General features: G+C 36.5%; 1 long non-coding RNA gene across 1 annotated transcript; it reads right to left on the reverse strand.

The window, feature by feature from the left end:
• Positions 1–5,421: 5,421 nt before the first annotated feature.
• LOC129445949 (uncharacterized) lies at positions 5,422–9,145 on the reverse strand. The gene is made up of 3 exons (XR_012360146.1): positions 8,464–9,145; positions 7,757–8,125; positions 5,422–7,316 (listed from the first exon to the last, which is right to left on the reverse strand). It is a non-coding gene; the product is annotated as an uncharacterized lncRNA (long non-coding RNA).
• Positions 9,146–9,479: the final 334 nt, after the last annotated feature.

The following is a 9,479-nucleotide window of genomic DNA, read 5'->3' on the forward strand; positions in this document are numbered from 1 at the left end:
AACGCAGTGTTATGAGACTTTTGCCATTAATATGTTTTTAAGCAACTGAAAAAAGCACAAATGTCAGTGCATGTCAAAACTTCCCCTTAGACCCCAACACAAACCTATTGTGACCTACTGCAGAAATAAAAACCTATTAGATACAGTAAATGTGCACACAGTAAAGTTTCTGAAACTCTCATAAAGAACAGAGCAGGAACCTAAATACTTTGTTTCGCAGATGTTGGATACGTAACAGGACTACTAAACAAATTTTTGAGCTACGACAGTCTCTGTCCTCCCACAAGTGCCACAAACAGTATGTTGGACAAACAAAGAATCAAATGAACACTAGAGTTTATCAGCACATACACAATATTATCCACAAAGTGGATAAACGTAGACACTTGGTGCAACATTTACTAATTCATGGCTTGAAATCAGATTCACACTGGTCTCTTAGAGACAAATTGAGAATGGAAAGCTTATGGATTAATGCTATAAAAATGCAGGTCTGGAAAGAAATGCTATAAAAACGGTGGTGTCACGTCATGATTGACAGCTGATATATGCGCAGTCTGCGAGAGCGAGGGAGGGGCCTTGCTTTCGCGGTTTTACTTCCTGCTCACTTCTGTGCAGGACTGGTCCCGAAATCGCTACTCAAGACCCAAGATGTCAGCGCCATATCGGGACACTGACGGCTTCACATTTCACCAATGGAAGGGAGTGAACGGGCGTTGTCCATTTTTTTACACTCTATGGGCCTAACCTATGGCCTAACACACAGTTTCCACCTTACTTTAATTGTATTTTTACAGATAGATACAGATTTCACACACATACATCACACTGAGGTCTCCCTGTATATTTGCTTACATAATAAAACCTGATTGATCTACCCTATATACCTCAAAATTTGACTACATCAGAGTTTGTGTTTGTCCACAAATTGGACATAAAAAATACTGTCCTCAAAGTGAAGGCAAAATGTCAGGTCTGGAAAGAAGGCTTTTATTGAAAACTCATACGTCCTCACTTGGTAAATAAGTAGGTGTGTGTGTGTGTGTGTGTGTGTGTGTGTGTGTGTGTGTGTGTGTGTGTGTGTGTGTATTTCTTGTGTGTGTAGGTGTGTGTGTGTGTGTGTGTGTGTGTGTGTGTGTGTGTGTGTGTGTGTGTGTGTGTGTGTGTGTGCATATATATATTATATATTGTTGTATAATAAACTTTGTAAAAAACATAAATAACTGTTCACGTGAAAAAAATCCTGGGTTGCACAGATGAAACACATGATGCCATTATAAGACCTATATAAATGTCAAAGAATATAGTATAAATGCTGACATAGTAGTCAATATCTTGTTTATGTTTTTGGCTTTGTCCTGTTTCTGAGGTGGATTCTGTGAAGGTTTTCTTTATTTAAGTAGCTCATAAAACACTTATATTGCACAAGAAGAAACAATCTCACATCATTGTATTATGGTTGTATTTGAATAGCAAACTATAAATGCAGATTCATGCGGCACAATTAGTTTTTTGGACCTTGAACACATTGGACTTTAGAGACAAGTCAACAAATATGCCTAACCATTTTCCAGAGGTCTGATTGGCGGTTGGAGTGGTCATCCTGGTTATATGTGAGGGAGATATGAAGGTAAAAGATTAGCAAAACTCGAGGGCACGAAGATGTGAATTTGAGAACTTGTACAATAAATATGAGGGAAGTTTACAGTTGCTTTGAAGAACCGGACTCCACTCGCTCACTCTCTCCTGTGTGTTTGTGCACCTCTCACCCTCAAACAAGGTCGGAGCAAGCGCCCTCTTTTTAAAGTTTCTGCTAATATGACAGTTAACAGCAAAAGAGCGCTCACGCTTCAATATTTGATTGACAAGACAGCTGACTCGGTAGTTGCTTAGCGATATGAAAAGCTTTGCCGCACTGCTCTTTTTTTTAAAAAAGGCAGTGCGTCACGCCTTGCGTTTGCAAGCGTTTAAAGCGCTTTTGGTGTGACTGGCCCCTAAATCCTTATTTACTTGCGTATGTGTGCTGGTATCTCTAGACGCGAAAATAGAAATATTTATATTTCTATTGAACTATTCTTTTTTTAATTTCTAGGGATGTAACGGTATCAAAAATTCACGGTACGGTAGTATTTCGGTATGATGCCCACGGTACGCTAATTATTGAACCATTTGCAGGAAGGAAAAAACAAATGAAGACTTGGAAAAACTGCCATAAGTGTTTATTAAACAAGACTGAACATTACAATGTACAAAGTGTAGTGAAGTGTTTACAATTTTCATAAAAAGGACAAAAATATTAAGTTTCAGTTTAGTTTGTCAACTTTAAACAACTCCCAATCAGTCAGGTTTTAAGAATTGAGTGACTCCCTCAATTGACCTAGTTTTTATTATTAATATTATTAATAATAATGCTAATGCTTGGTACTCCTATGAAAGCAACAATTGTGATTGTAGAATCAAGAAAAGATGATGGGTTTTAAGATGGGTCAATTCCTGAAAACAAAAACAACCCAGTAGAAAATGAAAATAGCTTACTTATTGTAGCTGGACAAAGAGCTGAGGTCAGCTCACTTAATACAGGGGCGCGTTTCCCAATCGGAAGTCTGCAGCCTCTATGGGTCGCATTTGTAGGCTGCATACGTAATGAAGACCGTCTTATTTCAAAATATTAAAATTTTTCAAGTTGACTATTATTCTTATTTAATCGTATATTATTGTAACACGCTTGCGAATGTAATACTAAGTTAACTTAAATACACCAGGCGTGTAAAGACGGATGCAGCCTGCATAAGCGACCTAAGGAGGCTGCAACCTTCTAATTGAGAAACGGCATACACACTCTCCTCATTCACGGGTTTACTCACTCGTTTTTTGAATGTCCATCACATTTTGTCCTTTCTCGTTTCTTGTCACTCACAGCGAACGAGAACTTTTTCGACACATCAGATTTAAAACTCGCGTTTCTTTTGCTTCCGCCATTGCCGCTCCACTTGTAGAGAGGCGTCAGAGTAGCACGCATGGGATTATGGGAATTGTAGTTCCCGCGTCCCTCCACTTGCTCCACTTGGCCAGAAAAAAACTACACGTGTTGCCCGGAAGACCTAACGTTTTACCGATCATGTGACCACGGTGGTACCGGGAAAATTTTCTACCGCAATACCACGAAATTTATAATACCGTTACATCCCTATTAATTTCACAAGTATACCAGCTTTTCATTAAAATCAGTCATGTGACCTTTTACGGCATTCCAGTTGCCTGCCGCCATCTTGAATACCTACTGAGTTCAGTAGGTAAACACAAACACACAAAGAATGGGACCTTTAAATTGTAATAATATTTCACAGTATTTATTTTAACATAAAAAATATTGTATGATCTTTGGAAAACTAGGGTACTACTGTAGGCAGTACTTGGATTATATTGTAGTTGAACTTTTCTGGTCTACATATTGATATGAAAATACATGTAAAATTCATGTACTCTGCTTCGGGTTATATATCCACACAGTCAAATAAATTGTTAACATTTCAAACAAATGAGAAGAAAAACGATATACTGAGGCTGGAAATGCTGTTTTGAACTTCGTCACTTGTGCTCTGGCAAGGCAGTGCTATCAAAATCCTGAAGGAAAATTTATTCAAAGTGTCATTAGAGGTGTTGCTATTGTTTTTTTCTAAAAAGTCTTTAAACTGGCATCCCTGGTTTGTGCGCTTACGTTAGTAAGTAAACATTTAGCATGTAAATAAGACAAAAGTTGGCAGCATGTCAATTTATTAGGACAATAATACTTATTCTTTGTTAAGACAATGTAGAAATTGTACTTTTGCCCTTGATGCTGTAAGTGAGGTAAGCAATTCAAATTAAAGACATGCAAATTGTGTGGAAAAGACAAACTGCTGTCACGTCTCACAGGTTTTGTAAGAACTTTTACTTTATATTTTACTACAGGTGTGTCCAATTGACCTTAAAGAGAAAATTAAGCAGTCAGAAAAGAAAATATTTTTAGTAAATGAACTTACACTCTAATAATAATAACAATAATAATAATAATAATAATAATAATAATAATAATAATAATAATAATAATAATAATATATAAAAGTTTTAATGTCCATCCATATTTTTTTACTCTTTTTTAAGATACAAACAGAAAATACAGGAAATATGTACACAAAATTAAAAACAAACCAATTTAACTAAATGTTTTCTTCAGGGCTCAGTCAGTATTTAAAGTGAACTCTCTTGGCACGAAACATATCTTGAGCTTTTTTGAGGAGACTGAAGTCCTGAAGTCATTTGATTAGAATTAGAAATTAGGATTTAATTTAGATTTTGCTCAAGTGGAAGGGGAGCTTACCCTAAATACTTGACACTTCAGCTCATACTTTAATACTGTTTTTAATACTAAAGAGATAAAGAGAATAAAGAGAATGAATTATATATGATCACTATACAATTGCAAAAACAACAAATCTAATGGTAGCATGGTGGCCTTTTGCACAGTAATTTATATATATATAGGGCACTGCCATTGACAGATATGGTAAAGAGACGGAAAAAACAGACAGCAAGAGGACAGATGAAAAAAGAAAACTAAAAATCAACAGGCCAAGAGGCCATTGCATTATTAAGGAATGTAGAAACACCTTTCAAAGTGTTACAGCAAATAACACAAGAGACTATTTACATAAGCTGCAACTTAAAGGCACAGTGCACAATATCTGAAAAACGCTTTGGTAAAGAGAGTTTGGCCGACTACCAAAACACACTGGTAGCCAATCAGCAGTAAGGGGCAATTCTACTAACCTACATCGTTGTCTGAGTTGCGTATGTGTGGGGCGGGTCTATCTAAAGAAGGTCCCGATTCTGTAGGGGTAGGGGCGTGTCTGTTTAGGTGATTTCAAATATCAACATTGGCTTTCAGAGATCATGGACCCTGCCTTTAAATGGATAACAGCACTGCTTGACTGTCTGCACAGCAGAACAGAAAGGGAGCGCTCCTCTGGTGTGCAGAGCATGTGAAAGGATCTGTAATATTATTATATCGATAATACAGCTTTCAAACTTAACCGTGCATACAAGCGGATAGCAGAGTTCGACACATGCGCAGTGCAAATGATTCTAATACTCTGTCAAAGCATCGGGGCTGCATGATGATTCACTGTCTCTGTGAGTAATGCTTCGAGTCACGAGTATGCTCAAACTTTGCATTTGTTTCTCTCTCAAAAGGAATGCAACCAAATCACAATGCTATGATGGATCTATTCTGTGAAATGTGTAAATTGGTTTGCTGCTTGTATAGAAGTATAGATTTACTGTCCTCTGAAAATAACTTAACATGCAGCCAGGGCCAGCCCATGGGGCCCCAGTGGTAGCACTGCAATTCTGTATTTATTATTTTCAGTGAATTGTCATTATGGGGTCAGATTTGTTTCGTATTTCTGAATAAATATACTATGATCCACAAATAAATATAGAGAGTTTCATAAATATTTTTTAAATCCACAAATGCACAATAAGCGAACCATAAATATATGTTAGACATTTCATAAAAAGGAAGGAAATTCACAAATAAATAAAATGGGATTTGCAAATGAAAAAATATTTATAAATATATATTTTTATTTTATTTATATGTGAATGGCTTCCTGCGCATTTGTGGATTGCTTTCTGTGCATTTGTGAATCGCTGCACACATTTGTGGATTGCTTTCTGTGCATTTGTGAATTGCTGCACTCATTTGTGGATCGCGTTCTGTGCATTTGTGGATTTGAAACATTTCTAACGTCAAGACGTGCACAAGAATCCACAAATAGGTGGACTCCGCCCACCGTCTACTCCAGCCAATCAGACAACAAGCACACTGTGCTGACCAATCGTGACAAGATTTCCCTCCAACCAATCACATTTTGTTTTACTGTTAGGTCGGGAACACAGTTGAATTTCATCAGGCAATCTTTTGTAGGCTGCATACATCATCAAGACTGTCTTATTTTAGAAAATTAACTATTATAAAGTTGACTATTATTCTCAGTTAGTCGTTAATTGTTGTAAAATGCTTATGATTTGCGGATGTAATGCTCAGTTAACTTAAATTAACCAGACGTGATGACTTATGCAGGCTGCAGCCTTCCGATCGAGGAACGGGCACTGTTGACAGTTGTCAATAATTCTTTACTAGGGATTCTCTTAATACACTTTGTGGTAAGGTATGTCAAGGTTAATATTTGTCAAATTAAATTGATTAAAACCGGTTTTTAGCAGTAGTTTACTCCACACGTGGCTTTTTGATTCCTTCTGTTGCCGTGTTGGTTTGTTTCCTGGCTCACAGTAACTAAGTTTAGCATTTTGTAAATTCTGTTAATATAGCATATAGCCTTTCTTGAAATAATCCGGCTACAATCTTAAAGACGTCTTGGTTTCAATTTTGCTAATCCCTTATGTAATATCAAACTCCTGTTCTCAGGTAATTTTAATCCTTTTAAGGTTCCATTTCAATGTGAGGTGGAAATTGGAAAGGCTTGTATAGTTTGGTCTGTTCCTGATTATTTATATTATTTGACTAAATTATCAATAGTTGAAGAACAAAATACTGTTTTATTAGATTATAATCTATAGTTTGGAATAATACTATATAACCCATTATATTTACTATTAATTTAGTAATTTCCCTGGTTTTTCTTCTTTCTTGTAAAGCTGTTTTGAAGCAATGCAACTTTGTAAAAAAAAACACTATATAAATAAATCTGGCTTGGCTTAACTTAAAATTTAATTTACACCCCATTTAGAAATTACAGATGTGTGTGTGTGTGTGTGTGTGTGTTTGTTTGTTTACATATAATATTTAATTTACTTAAGATATTGTGTTCTATATAAATCTGTACTACTTATTTCAGCACACTCTAACAAATGTCTGCATCTAAGCTTACACAAAGAATTAGCTTATTTATTTATTCCTTCAAATTATTGATTCATAAATAAATGAGTTCATTACACATTTCATTCATTCACTCCTGTCTACTGCAATTGCTGATTGAGAAACATGGCATTGACCTTCAGGCCTTGTTCATTAACACAGTATGACAAAAAAATTCAATATCCTCTTGAACTTGAAATATGAACACAAATTCATCCTTTACTTCAGAGAATTCCCCACTCAGGACCTTCCAGAGGGCATTTTGTTGATCATCTGTAACACCTGGTCAAGTAAAGATGCAAGTCGTAAAACATATAAAAATCACATGAAATGATATGTAGCCTCTGTCATATCCCTTTTAGGCAAACATCTACATCAGCTGAATGCACCCCCACTCCTAAAAAACACACACAATAAAAAACAAATAACATACCAGTTGTTTGATTGCATACTAGTGTAAAAATCCATCTTACGTCTATGAAGTTTACTGTTAATGACAGTAAGAGCATAAGCTTGTTCAGAGCATGAAGGGAAAATAAAAACAACACTGTAAGACTATCTAACAGCTTTGACATATTAAACCTGCTTGACATTAAGATGTAGACACCACAGGAATTTCTTGTTCATTTAAAAGATACCATAATGCATAATGTGTAATTAAATGATCAGTTCTGTAGTAGGAGACGAGGTAAAACACATTTGTTTTGTCATGTCATAATAAAATGTACCAGGTTAGATACAAACTATCTGTAAGCAAATGTCACTACATAACTATAATGGTAGCGAAGACTACTCTGAAGTGTAGGGGGCTAGTTACGAATGAATATAGCAGTGTACCAAGGGTGTCTTGGGTGTCACAATAGAGAGCGTTGAACCAACTTGAGCTGTTTATTAGGCACACAAGAGAACATACATTAGATGGGAGAGAGCCAGCATTCAGTATTTATGAGGTAGCACACACCGCACAGAACTCTGAATGAGAGGCACAACTTGGATAGCAGAGCCGTCGTTGATGAAGGTAATGGTGAATATTGGTAGTAGTCCTTTAATGAAGCTCTGCACAGGATGAGGGTATGCTCCTTTAAGAGAGATAGGCCAGAGCTGTATTTATGAGCTTGGTTGCATAGCATGTGAATGGATATGCATGAGTGCCTGGCTATATTTGAGAGCTTAGCCAGATCATAGGCAGGTGGAGATGTGGTTTCCCTGCAACAGATAACAACAGGATTCCCAAAGTAACACTATTGCTACTAAACATACATAACATTGACAAATTAGCTACAGCTTCTCCCCTCATACATCATCAAAATAACATAAACAGAGACGTGTCTCAAATGACACATTTTACACCATTAGCAGTGTTTACACAACGTATGTAATATAACTGACATTATTACAGGATAAACACATTGATGAACAGCAAAAGAAAGTGATTTATATAGCGTTACAGCGTAGTAGATTCACAGTTTAGCTAATAACATGTTAGCACTATTAATAACGAAAATTTTAACAAAAACAAAACATGCAAATCTAACTGTACTCACTCTAATGACGTACATGAACACACCGCGTAACAATCTGGTGCTATTGTCTCCACAACAACACGATTCATGCCTCACACAGCGAGACACTTACAAAACTAGCGCTCTTCCGCCATTGCTTTGAGTGAGCGATACTCGCTGTCATAATAAAAGTCCTCCTCCGTCTGGGTCTTTTGCACAATGTTTCAAGAAAAGACTCTGTGATTGGTTGAAGGGAGATCGTGCCACGATTGGTCAGCACAGTGTGCTTGTTGTCTGATTGGCTGGAGTAGACGGTGGGCGGAGTCCACCTATTTGTGGATTCTTGTGCACGTCTTGACGTTAGAAATGTTTCAAATCCACAAATGCACAGAACGCGATCCACAAATGAGTGCAGCAATTCACAAATGCACAGAAAGCGATCCACAAATGTGTTCAGCGATTCACAAATGCACAGAAAGCGATCCACAAATGCGCAGGAAGCCATTCACATATAAATAAAATAAATATATATATTTATAAATATTTTTTCATTTGCAAATCCCATTTTATTTATTTGTGAATTTCCTTCATTTTTATGAAATGTCTAACATATATTTATGGTTCGCTTATTGTGCATTTGTGGATTTAAAAAATATTTATGAAACTCTCTATATTTATTTGTGGATCATAGTATATTTATTCAGAAATACGAAACAAATCTGACCCCATATGTCATTGTGATTTCTCCTAGATCTAACTCTAATATTAAATCTTTGTGGGACAGGGCTCAATGCAAAGGGTTTTTCTGCTGGCCTGGTCAAGGAAGTGGTTCAGTGACACTCTAAGAGTTATTTTATAACTTTTATAACTGTACAAAATGCCCGCGCGCATGCGCAAGTTCAACCTGTTGATCTTGTCTGGCGCATGCGCAAAGGTTTCAGTTCAGCAGTTTCATCAACGAAGATACACGGAATCTCATCCTGCTATAAGTTCAAACGTAAAGTTTCTTTCTTTGTGGTGTTGCTGTGCGTGTATGTATATTCAAGTAAGTGACATCT

Source organism: Misgurnus anguillicaudatus, chromosome 21, assembly GCF_027580225.2.
Source record: "Misgurnus anguillicaudatus chromosome 21, ASM2758022v2, whole genome shotgun sequence".
Taxonomy (NCBI): domain Eukaryota; kingdom Metazoa; phylum Chordata; class Actinopteri; order Cypriniformes; family Cobitidae; genus Misgurnus; species Misgurnus anguillicaudatus.